Below are 11,733 nucleotides of genomic sequence, written 5' to 3'. Positions count from 1 at the left end.
GTGTATGTTTTGTCTGGTGTCCTCTTTTTTTCTCTTGTAAATATGTCTATGTATTTGTCCCATGTCCATGTTGGTTGCTTTATGTATAATGCTCCCGGGAGCGGCGCGCGCTTTATAAGGACTAATATCGGGCAATTCTGAGGCGCCTCATGTAAATTGGCGCCTGTCCGGTTGGACGCAGGCGTTTTGCCTTATGCGTTCCACTGGACGCAGGCGCATTGGAGCTGCTCTATCGAGCTGAGGCGAACAGTACAGCGCATGCGTGGTGGCCATTATTATTTTGGTCATGTGACCGGGACGCCGGTCTTCATGCAGTCGCCATGTTTTATGACTGAGGGTGATTTTCACCGGTGCGCGCACACTCCCACTTTGGATTTCAACAAGGTATTTAAAGCCCCTTGGACCATGGTTCATTCACTTCCCCTGACGAAGCTGCACTTGTTGCAGCGATACGCGTGGGGTATGGTTCTGGGCAGGGCGCCCACTTATTCTGATCCTTACTATGGTTTCTAACCTGCTGGGGTTATATTCACATTGCTCAGTCTGTCCATCCTGGGATATTACCCTATTATAGGGATGCATATGTGTTGATCTGGCTACTCTTGGATATTACCCTGTTATAGGGTGTTTTCAGCACCCTGGGGATTACTTTGGTGGCTTATTATGGCCTATATATCCATATCAGTTAGTAGGGATGGATTTATGTTTTATTTACTGAATAGTGTTAGGACTTAATGGTCCTCATGAGCTCAACAGTAGGTTATAGATGCATTACGTGGTTGGATCAGTTGTGATAGGCAATTATATTATATATGATTTTGCGCTCTATACTTTATCATTGTATATTGTGGGATGCCTGTGTGTGTTTTTTTTATATGTTTTTATGTATAACTCTTTTGCATTAATAAACTTCTAAGTATTATATGGGGTCAGTGTGCGTTGTTATGCAGTGGTGCTTTTTCTCTTTTTTGTTTGGAGAAATAGAATTAGCGATGTGAGCCAGGGCTGTTTTACTCTGTGCTTGGAGGTTCTGAGGGTGAGGGGCACTACTTGGTCAAGGGTGCTTCTGAGAGTGTCACTGTAGTGGTGTACAGCCAGATCATTACAGGAAAAAGAGGAGATTGGGGACTGTGATGAGTGTAGTGAGTCTGAAAGTGTATGAGGGTTAATGACATGTAGATTTCTGAATGTGTGGTAGGTAGGCGTGTGCTGGGGTGGGCGAGGAATTGTGAGCGTGAGACTATGTACCCACGTATGCAGAAAATTTCTGCTTCAGAAATGGACTCCTTCCCAGAAAACGTGTGTTTTTTTGCTCAAAAACGCGCGTTTTTGATGCGTTTTTTTCCGCGCGTCTTCTGGACTCATAGGAAATGGCTAAAAACGCAGACTTTTCCGCAAAATTAATGAGCATGCTGCGTTTTTATCCGCTAAGCATTTCCTATGCGGAAAAAACGCATCCATTGGCACAAAAAGGCCAAAATGCATTAAAATGAATGGGATGCTTATTGTAAGCGTTTTTGAAGCGGTTGGACCCCAAAAACGCTTCAAAAACGCTTGAAAAATGCTTATGTGGGCACACAGCCTGAAGGAAAGAATGTTGTGGTCAGAGAGGGGAAGCATTGAGCTATCTAGGTAAAAGATTGAATATAGCTGGCCAAAGACCAGGTCAACGGTGTTACTGTCCTTGTGTGTCTCAGAGGTTGAGAGCTGTGAGAGGCCTAGAGAAGTGGTTAGTGATAGAAGCTGGGATGCAGATGTGGAAGTGGGGCTGTTAATGGGGATGTTGAAGTCTCCCAGGATAAGGTTTGGTGGTTCTGAGGCCATGAAGTGCGGCAGCCAGGCCAAGAAATGGTCAAGGAATTGGGTGGGTGAGCCTGGGGGCCGATATATGACCGCTACTTTGAGGGAGAGGGGATGGAAGAGCCTGATGGTGTGAACCTCAAAAGAAGGGAATGAAAGTGATGGAACTGTGGGGATGACCTGGAAGATGCATTGTGTGGACAGGAGTATGCCAACTCCACCACCAGGTCTGTTTGTGGGTCTCGGGGAATGGGAGAATTGTAAGCCACCAAATGGCAGCAGGAGAGATAGTGTCAGAAACCTAAATCCAGGTTTCAGTGAGAGCCAACAGATTAAGAGAGTTGGTCATAAAGTAGTTGTGCAGGAAAGGAAGTTTGTTACATACAGACCATGAATTTCAGAGGGCACATTTAAAAGAAGGAGATGACGTAGAGCAACAAATGTTAATCAGGTAAGTAAGGTTTCGATGTGAGGTAGGGTAGGGGATGAGGTTAGGGGATGGTGGACCAGGGTTAGGGGAGATGTCCCCTGAAATCTGTAGGAGTCGGAAGATAAAGAGTAAGTGGTTTTTTGTGCAAGATGGGCTGAGGTTTTTCAGGAAGGTGAGAAGTGCATGGGAGCTGTACATGGGAGAGGGAAGTATAGAGGGGCTGATGTGCATGAGTCATGATTGAGGGGGGATGGGGCAGTGAATGTGGATGGCAAGGGAACGCAGGAGGCTAGAAATAAAGCACAAGGCTAAAAGGGAGAGCAAAGTGTGGGTTACCTGACTAACTGCCATGGATTAACAGCTTTTTCTTGATGATTTGCTTCTGTGATGCTTTGCTTCTGGGAGGCGTGCAACCCCACAATGCGTGCACCCCTTAGAATGCTTCTAAATTTATAGGCCACACTACAGGGTCAGGAGAGAGGGATTGTGGGAGCTGGTTTGTGATAAATTAGCACCAGCTGCCCTACACACCCAAGTGTGGATAGATGATCAAAGACACAAGGCTCCATCTCTATGTTATAACACCTTTCCCAAGATAACATCTCAGTGACCCCCAACCATGGATATACAGCCATGAGTACTGAGTACAATGCAACAGATGAATTATAGCAAATATTCAATAAGCAGAGTTCATTAAAATCTATTGCAGCAGGTGAGACAGCTAGCAGTAATGTGGAGCTGTACCATTAGAATATATTGCAGCGGATGAGACAGCTAGCAGAAATGTGGTGTTGTACCTGTGTGAAGAGAGAAGATGAATGTTAATTCTTTGCAATAGATTAACTGCTTTTTCTTGTTGCTTAGCTTCTTTGATGCTTTGTTTCGGGGAGGCATGCAACTCCACCCAGCCATGCCCCTGGTTAAACCCCAATCCGTGGCCATTTACCATTTCTTTCTACCCCAGGAGGAGGAGATGTCAGAGGGGCTCTGGCAGTGAGGGAAATTCAACAGACACTCAAGACTGCAGGGCATAGACTCAAATCCAGGACTATCCGCTGTATCCCAGACAGTTGGGACTAGAGATGAGTGGACCTATTCACGGGTCTCTGGTCCAGCGGCCAGGTCACTGTTAACTCTCGGCTGGGTGGGAGGCCGCGAATCTCTAGCTTTCTGACGTTCCTGTTGTTGGGACCTGTGGATTATCTTTAGTTCCACCATTCACAGTTGAAGCCATCAGAACTTTCTCATCTTTATGTAGCTTCCCTATATGACATCTGGCTTTTTGTGTCTGTAAGGCCGTGTTCACACGTTGCAGAAATGCTGTATTTTGTTTTCTGCAGGCTCTGCAAAAAACTGCACAGTAACAATCTTCTCCCCCTTATTTGATGCGTTTTTAGTCCAGATGGGAAGCCCCATTTTTAATGTGCTTTTTATAGTACAGAAAAGCTTTGATTCTGCACTTAAAAAGTAACTGCATCTTTTTAACATGCTTTTTTTTTTAACGCTCCGCATAGAAGACAAGAGAGAAAAAAAAGCACCAAAACCGCACATTTAAGCAGTGTCCTTGGGCACACAGGGGGCACCTTTTTTGTTAAACTAGTTTTTACAAAGGATTTTTTACGCAAATGCGGTAAATATAAAGGTGGGAGACAAATTATAAATAGAGATAGGTGAACCCAAACAGTAAAGTTCGGCGTCCGTACTGAACACTTCACCAGGAAGTCATTGTTACTTTTTAGGTTCGCCCCCCCGAACATCAATTGTTTGTCATGCTGTCATGTGCATGACAGCGTGGCAAATACTGCTTCTGATTGGCAGTAAACTCTTCCCCACTGGTCAGACAGCCACTCTTCCCACGCTGTCAAAAGATAGCGTGAGCACAGCTGTGATCAGAGGTATCAAGTTTACCTCCGGTGACTGGTGTCGGCTGATGGGACTACTGCTCCCATCATCCGACACCTGCTGCCACTAATATAGTGGGGGGGAAAAGTATTTAGTCAGCCACCAATTGTGCAAGTTCTCCCACTTAAAATGATGAGAGTGACCTGTAATTGACATCATAGGTAGACCACAACTATAATAGTCAAAATGAGAAAACAAATCCAGGAAATCACCTTGTCTGATTTGACAAGATTTATTTTTCAAATTATGGTGGAAAGTAAGTATTTGGTCATTAAAATAAGTTCATCTCAATATTTTGTTATATGTCCTTTTGTTGGCAATGACAGAGGTCAAACCTTTTCTGTAAGTCTTCTCAATGTTGGTACACACTGTTGGTGCTATATTGGCCCATTCCTCCATGCAGATCTCCTCTAGAGCAGAGATGTTTTGGGCCTGTCGCTGGGCAACACAGACTTTCAAATCCCTCCAAAGGTTTTCTATTGGATTGAGATCTAGAAACTGGCTAGGCCACTCCAAGACCTTCATATGCTTCTTATGAAGCCACTCCTTCGTTGCCCTGGTAGTGTGCTTGGGATCATTATCATGATGAAAGACCCATCCACGTTTCATCTTCAATACCCTTGCTGATGGAAGGAGGTTTGCACTCAAAATCACACAATACAAGGCCCCATTCTTTCTTTCATGCACACGAAACAGCCCCAAAGCATGATGTTGCTACCCACATTCTTAACAGTAGGTATGGTGTTCTTTGGATGCAACTGAGCATTCTGTCTCCTCCAAACATGACGAGTTTTGTTTCTACCAAACAGTTCTATTTTGGTTTCATCATATCATATGACATTCTCCCAATACGCTTCTGGATAATTCAAATGCTCTCTAGCAAACTTCAGATGGACCCGGACATGTACTGGCTTAAGCAGTGGGACACGTCTGGCACTGCAGGATCTGAGTCCCTGGCGGCATAGAGTGTTAGTGATGGTAGCCTTTGTTACGGTGGTCCCAGCTGTATGCAGGTCATTCACTAGGTCCCCCTCTGTGGTTCTGGGATTTTTGCCCATCATTCTTGTGATCATTTTGACCCCACGGGGTGAGATCTTGCGTGGAGCCCCAGATCGAGGGAGATTATCAGAGGTCTTGCATGTCTTCCGTTTTCTTATTATTGCTCCCACAGGTGATTTCATCACACCAAGCTGCCTGCCTATTGGTAACCATCCTTGCTTAAGCAGATAGCTGGGGCTGGTATTCTCAGGCTTGTAAGGGGCCATAAATACTGGCTTCCCCAAGCCTAAAAATTGCAGCCCACAGCTACCCAGAAAAGGCGCATCTATTAGATGTGCCAATTCTGGTGCTTTGCCCGCTAGCACCATGAGAAAGTCTCATGACGGATAGGCGAGTTTACCGCAGTTCAAATTCACCACAGTGAAATTCTCCCGGTGAACTGTGGTGAACTCACCTTTGCACTGTGAGACAGTCTCATGGTGCTAGTGGGGATTTCCCCGAGGTCACTGCAGATCAGCCTGGCTGGGAACGTGGCCTCGGTGACTGGCAGTGACCTCAATGATGTCACCGCTGGTCACTGATGCTGTCCTCGCAGCAGCTCATTCAACAGTGGTTCTCAGCCTGGACGGTCACATCTTGGCACCGTCCAAGTTGAAAACTGTCTATCCCTCAGACATGGATTACGGCACGGGACAGAATGATGGATAGGTGAGAGACACCTGATAGCCAAGATATTACCAGAAACCAAGTTGCCTTTTCTTATGGTTATGGTTAGAGATAGGCGGACACCTGGATGTTCAGATCCGTCGAGTTCATCCAAACAGTTACAAAAAGTTCGGGTTCGGATACCAGAACAGTACCTGACCCGAACCCGGACCCCATTCACTTGAATGAGGGCCTGAACTTCCAGTGTTTGCCACCGCTTCTAATCGGTGGTGAAATCATCATTGCCGGTCAGACAGTCGCGGTTCTCACACTGTCAAAAGACAGTGTGAGCACATAGCTGTGATCGGAGGTATAAAGTTTACCTCCAGTCACTGGTGTCAGCTGACGGGACTATTGATCCTATTAGCCGACACCTGCTGCTGCTAATAACAGTGAGAATAGGAGCAGCTGATGGGAGTATTCTTTAGCCGGTCCTGTGCTGTAAATAAAAAATTTAATAAAAAGAAAACAGCATGAGTTTCTCCATATTTCTGATAACCAGTTAGGTAAAACTCACAGCTGGGGCTGCGACCCTCAGCTATCAGCTTCAGTAAGGGTAATTATCAAGAAAAGAGGAGTCCCCATGCCATATTTTTTAATTATTTAAATAAATAATTTAAAAAAAATAGCGTTGGGTTTCTATCCCCCCTATTTTTGACAACCATCCAAGGTAAAGCAGACAGCAGGGGGCTGGTATTCTATGGCTGGTAAGGGGTTATGGATATTGGCTCTCCTCAGCCTAAATTAGCAGCCCGCAGCCGCCCCGAAAAGGCGCATCTATTAGATGTGCCAATTCTGGCACTTTGCCAGGCTCTTCCCACTTGCCCTGGTTGTCAAAAATGGGTGGGATCTCACACATTTTTTTTTATTATTATTTATTTATATAAATAAAAAATATGTTGTGGGGATCCCTCTTTTCTTGATAATCAGCCTTGCTGAAGCTGATAGCTGAGGGTTTCAGCTCCTAGCTGTGAGTTTTTCCTGGCTGGTTATCAAAAATACAAGGGAACGCATGCCATTTTTTATGATGAATACTCTCATTAGCTCCTGCTCTCACTGTTATTAGCAGCAGCAGCTGATGGGAGCAGTAGTCCCGTAGGCTGACACCAGTGACCAGAGGAAAACTTTATACCTCCGATCACAGCTGCGCACTCAAGCAATCAATTGACAGCGTGTGAACCACAGCTGTCTGACCAGCGGTGATTATTTTACCGCCAATTAGAAGCAGTGTTTGCGGCACTCTCATGCACATGTCGGTGTAGCAAACACTGGATGTTTGGGCCCCTTATTCAAGTACTGTTCTGGTACCCGAACCCAAACTTTTTGTAACTGTTGGGCTGAACCTGCCGAACCCGAGCATCCAGGTGTCTGTCCATCTCTAAAAATACAGGGGAACCCACGCCAATTTTTTTAAAATTATTTATTTACAGCACAGGAGCTGGCTGATGAATACTCTCATTTGCCGCTCCTGCTCTCACTGTTAATAGCGTCAGCAGGCGGCAGCTAATGTTAGCAGTAGTCGCGGCAGCTAATGGGAGCAGTAGTCCCATCAGCTGACACCAGTGACCGGAGGTAAACTTTATACCTCCGATCACAGCTGCATGGTCCCGCAATCATTTGACAGCATGGGAGCCACAGCTGTCTGACCGGCGGTGATGATCTTACATGACAGTGTAGCAAACACTGGATGTTCGGGCCCCCCATTCAAGTACTGTTCTAGTACCCAAACCCGAACTTTTTGTAACTGTTGAGCTGAACCCGCCGAACCCGAGCATCCAGGTGTCCATCCATCTCTAAAAACAACACAAAAGTTCAAATCACCTTTTACCCCATTGAAAATAAAAGAAAGAAAAAATATTTATATTTGGTACTTCTGCGTTCAGAAAAGTTTTGTCAAAATAATATCAAATGATCCAATCAATAAACAGCAAAACGAAAAAAAAATTAAAAACGCCAAAACTGTTTTTTTTGCCGCCGCAACATTGCAATAAAATGCAATAAGGGGCGATCAAATCATATCTACCTCAAAATAGTGTCAGTAAAAAGGACAGCTCAGGGTGCAAAAACTAAGCCCTTACACAGCCCCATATACTGAAATATGAAAACTTTATTGGTCTCGAAAAATGGGAACAAAATGTCACCACTTAAATTGAATCATACTGCCTAGTAAGTTTTAACTATATAGTGAACATGGTAAATAAAAAAAAAAACAATGCTTGGAATTTTCCCCCCCATTTTCCAGTGCACTATATGTGGTGTGGTGGACAGGGTTAATTAGTATAACACAAAATTAATTTTTACATGGTAAAAACAATTGGGTAATATTTTCTGCTCTATACAGCAGGCAATGTCAAGGAATTAAAAGCATTCTAAAAAAAATACATTCCTAGTTTGAATCAAGATAATATTCTGGAAACCATTTTAAAACATGGTTTTGCAGCAGTAGCCAAAGGGAAGCTGAAAATTTGTGGAAAAAAGTATAATCAAAAGTTCGGAATCTAAAACATTAAACATTAATTCATTTATTAACTGTGTTATCAGTTATGAGGTATATGCAAGTATATGCTCATGATGAGATGTTTTTTCACATTGAATGCACTATTGAAATTATAGCCAAAAAGTTCAACATTGCTCTCATCACACCATAACAAGGTTTTCAACAAGCTTCTTTGTAGACGTGTTTTTGGCAAAACATAGACAAGCTTGGATAGGGTATTTTTTTGTAAGGAAAGGCTTCTATTTTGCCACCCTACCCCACAGGCCAGACATACGAAAAATAGGGGAGATTGTTGCCTCATGCAGTACACATCCAGGACTTACCAGAAATTCCTGCAGCTTCTATAATGTTGCTATAGTACTTTTGACTCCCTATCGGACAAATTTTCTTCTTGTCTCTTCATCAATTTTTTAGCAACGTCCAGTTCTAGGTAATGCCTTGGAAATGTTTTGTGCCCTTCTTCTGACATCCCTTTGCTGTGTTGTAAGCTGTTTATGGACCACAGCTTTTGCTGTAAATGCAACTAAGAAAATATCAGGAAAATCCTACTAGAACAACAAACCTTTGTAAGTGGTTAATTGGAATCACCAAAAATGATGTGTCACGACTCTGTTGTCGAATGTCCCGGGAACAGGGCTCCTTCCCTGTTCCTAATGCTAGGGGCGCCCTAACTCGCCCTGTTCCCCAGATAACTTCTGATGATGAAGACACCTGGGCCAAGTACTTTGCCTAAGCTCCTGAATCCGCCCTCAGTCTGTACCTTTCCCCCACCCAGGGAAGAGGGGTGTAGTAGTGTACCGTAATACACTAACCAGACTCACAAGGTAATAAGAACACGAATAACAAAAAATACGAAACATACAAATATACTCACACAGACAACTAAGGAATGCATTAGCTAGTGGAGGATGGGGTTAAATCAAAGTAGGAGAAGAAAGGGAATTATCACACACACAAAACCTAGCAACAGTCACAGATAAATCCACCAAATGCCTTCTCTAATAATAACCATCAGCAACCTCCAGCCATGCAGCAAAAGCTAACTCTGACAATGAGAACTAGCCAGGACCCAGTTTATATAGGAGATAGGAGTGGCTAACAGTGCACAGCTGAGAGCCTTATGTCAGGAAAGCTTCCAGGAGCTCTCACCTGAGCAGACTAACCCCTGCAACTTCTAAAAGAAATTTACACCATTTAATAAGAAGGTGAAGTAGTTTTAAACAGTACAGGAGTAGGAGAAATCAAACACTGCAGTCTTCTGGATCCGCTCTGTCATTTAAATGTGATTGGCTAATTCTGAACACAACCACAAATATCAGGAGGTGTTCACACTTAGGCAACCATAATAGTTTAGTTTTGTTATTTTTATTTTCCGCCTCAAAATAATTTCAGTTTGTTTCTCAGTGGATTTGAACAGGTTATAGGTGGCATTAAAGGCTTGTTCACACGTTGCAGTTTTTACAGCTTTTTTCCATATTTTTGCTGCCAAAAATTGCAGCATTTTAGTGTACAACAGCAAAATCAAAGATAATAGCCAGAACATAAGTTTGCATACAAGCAATATATAGAAGCACATTCACACTATGGACATTTAAAAGACAAATCCCAAGAAAAAAAGAAAACAAAATGAGCATATATCCTGTAGTAAGTAAACAGCAGTAATTATTTATGAGTAGTGTTGAGCATTCCGATACCGCAAGTATCGGGTATCGGCCGATATTAGCTGTATCGGAATTCCGATACTTAGTTCCGAAACTTTTTTCATATCGAATACCGGAATCGGAAGTTCCCATAATGCTATGAGCCCGCTCGATTTGATTCAGCCAATGGGAATCCTCAGAAGTGTGGGCACATCCTGTTAGGCATGTAGGCATGTTAACTATTGGCATGGCTGTGATTGGCTGCTGAAATGATGTCATGATGCACTATAAAAGCCGCCGCCGCCATTTCTGTTCACTCTGCTGTGTGCTGTGAATTCAGTTAGGGACAGGCTGCTGTTGAAGACTGTGAGGGACAGTTAGAAATAGCGATTCTCAAAAAACTATTGTGCTTTACCCAGGCTACATAAACCACCACTGTAGCTTTCTTTTGCCTAGCAGCAGTGTTCACAGCTGTCTGCAAGGGCTGTATGAGTGCAGCTCACGCTGTGTAGTGGGTCCTTCAGCCACGTCTGGTTGTAGGCCGCCCAGCGTGCATCACTGCTGCCTCATACATATTTTTCTTTTCTAGCTGCTTATTTTTCATAAATTCTATCTAGTGTGCTTCCATCCGTATCTATATACGTTGGTTGCAAACACTAGTAGTAGACAGCGGAGCCTTTCTGCAGCCTTTCAGTGCTAGTGCCCACTTCTCTGCAGCTACGTCTGGTTGTAGGCCGCTCAGCGTGCGTCACTGCCTCACACATATTTTTCTTTTCTAGCAGCTAATTTTTTATTCTATTAGTGTGCATCCATCCGTATCCATATACGGTGGTTGTAAACACTATAGGAGTACACAGTGGAGCCTTTCTGCAGCCTTTCAGTGCTAGTGCCCACTTCTCTGCACTGTTCACGGCTGTCTGAGAGGTCTCTGACTGTGCGTGAGTGCAGCTCACGCTGAGTAGTGTGTCCTGCAGCTACGTCTGGTTGTAGGCCGCTCAGCGTGCATCACTGCCTCACACATTTTTCTTTTATTGCAGCTCCTTTTTTTTTCTCCTATTAGTGTGCATCCATCCGTATCCATCTACATTGGTTGGTTGCAAACACTATATAGGAGTAGATAGAGGAGCCTTTTTTCTGGCTTGTGCCCTTCAGCTGCAGCCAGATTAGTATTACCCAATTTTTTTGGAGCCTCATCTTTTGCATTGTGGGTTACCTGCCTGCATTGTAATAGCTCCAAAAAGTTTGTGATACTATCACTTTCAAATCTTTGGTCACATCCTTTTAGTTTTTTTTAAAAAAACAAAAAACAAAATAAAGTTCACCAAACACTACATTTGACAGTTGTGTAGGCCACATTAGCTCCTATTAAAGTATAGTCCACACACACACTTCATAAAATTAGTGTTTCTTATACCTGTTACCAGCTGTTCAGGAATAAGCACACTAAGCCCCCCCTTTGTACTTTTCTGCCTATCTTTATCAGTCTAGCAAGATGAAGAAGGCAGGGAGTAAGGGGCGTAGGCGTGGAGTTTCAGCAGGGAGAGGACGTGGGGATTCTGCAGGGAGAGGACGTGGGGATTCTGTGCCTGCTGCGGGAACCAGTGAGTCAGCATCCCCCAGTTTTAGCAGGCAACAGTCCTTTATGCGCAGCTTTGTAGGACCTCGCCGTACCCCACTTCTGCGGGAGGAACAAATTGAAGCCGTTATCGGATGGATGGCAGCTAACGCATCGACTTCCATTACTTCCACGTCCTCTCAGG

The sequence above is a fragment of the Dendrobates tinctorius genome, unplaced genomic scaffold, assembly GCF_039654945.1.
Source record: "Dendrobates tinctorius isolate UK_male_01 unplaced genomic scaffold, ASM3965494v1 ptg000062l, whole genome shotgun sequence".
In the NCBI taxonomy this organism is placed as follows: Eukaryota; Metazoa; Chordata; class Amphibia; order Anura; family Dendrobatidae; genus Dendrobates; species Dendrobates tinctorius.
The sequence above is the reverse complement of the archived record's forward strand: the minus strand, read 5'-3'. Positions refer to the sequence as shown.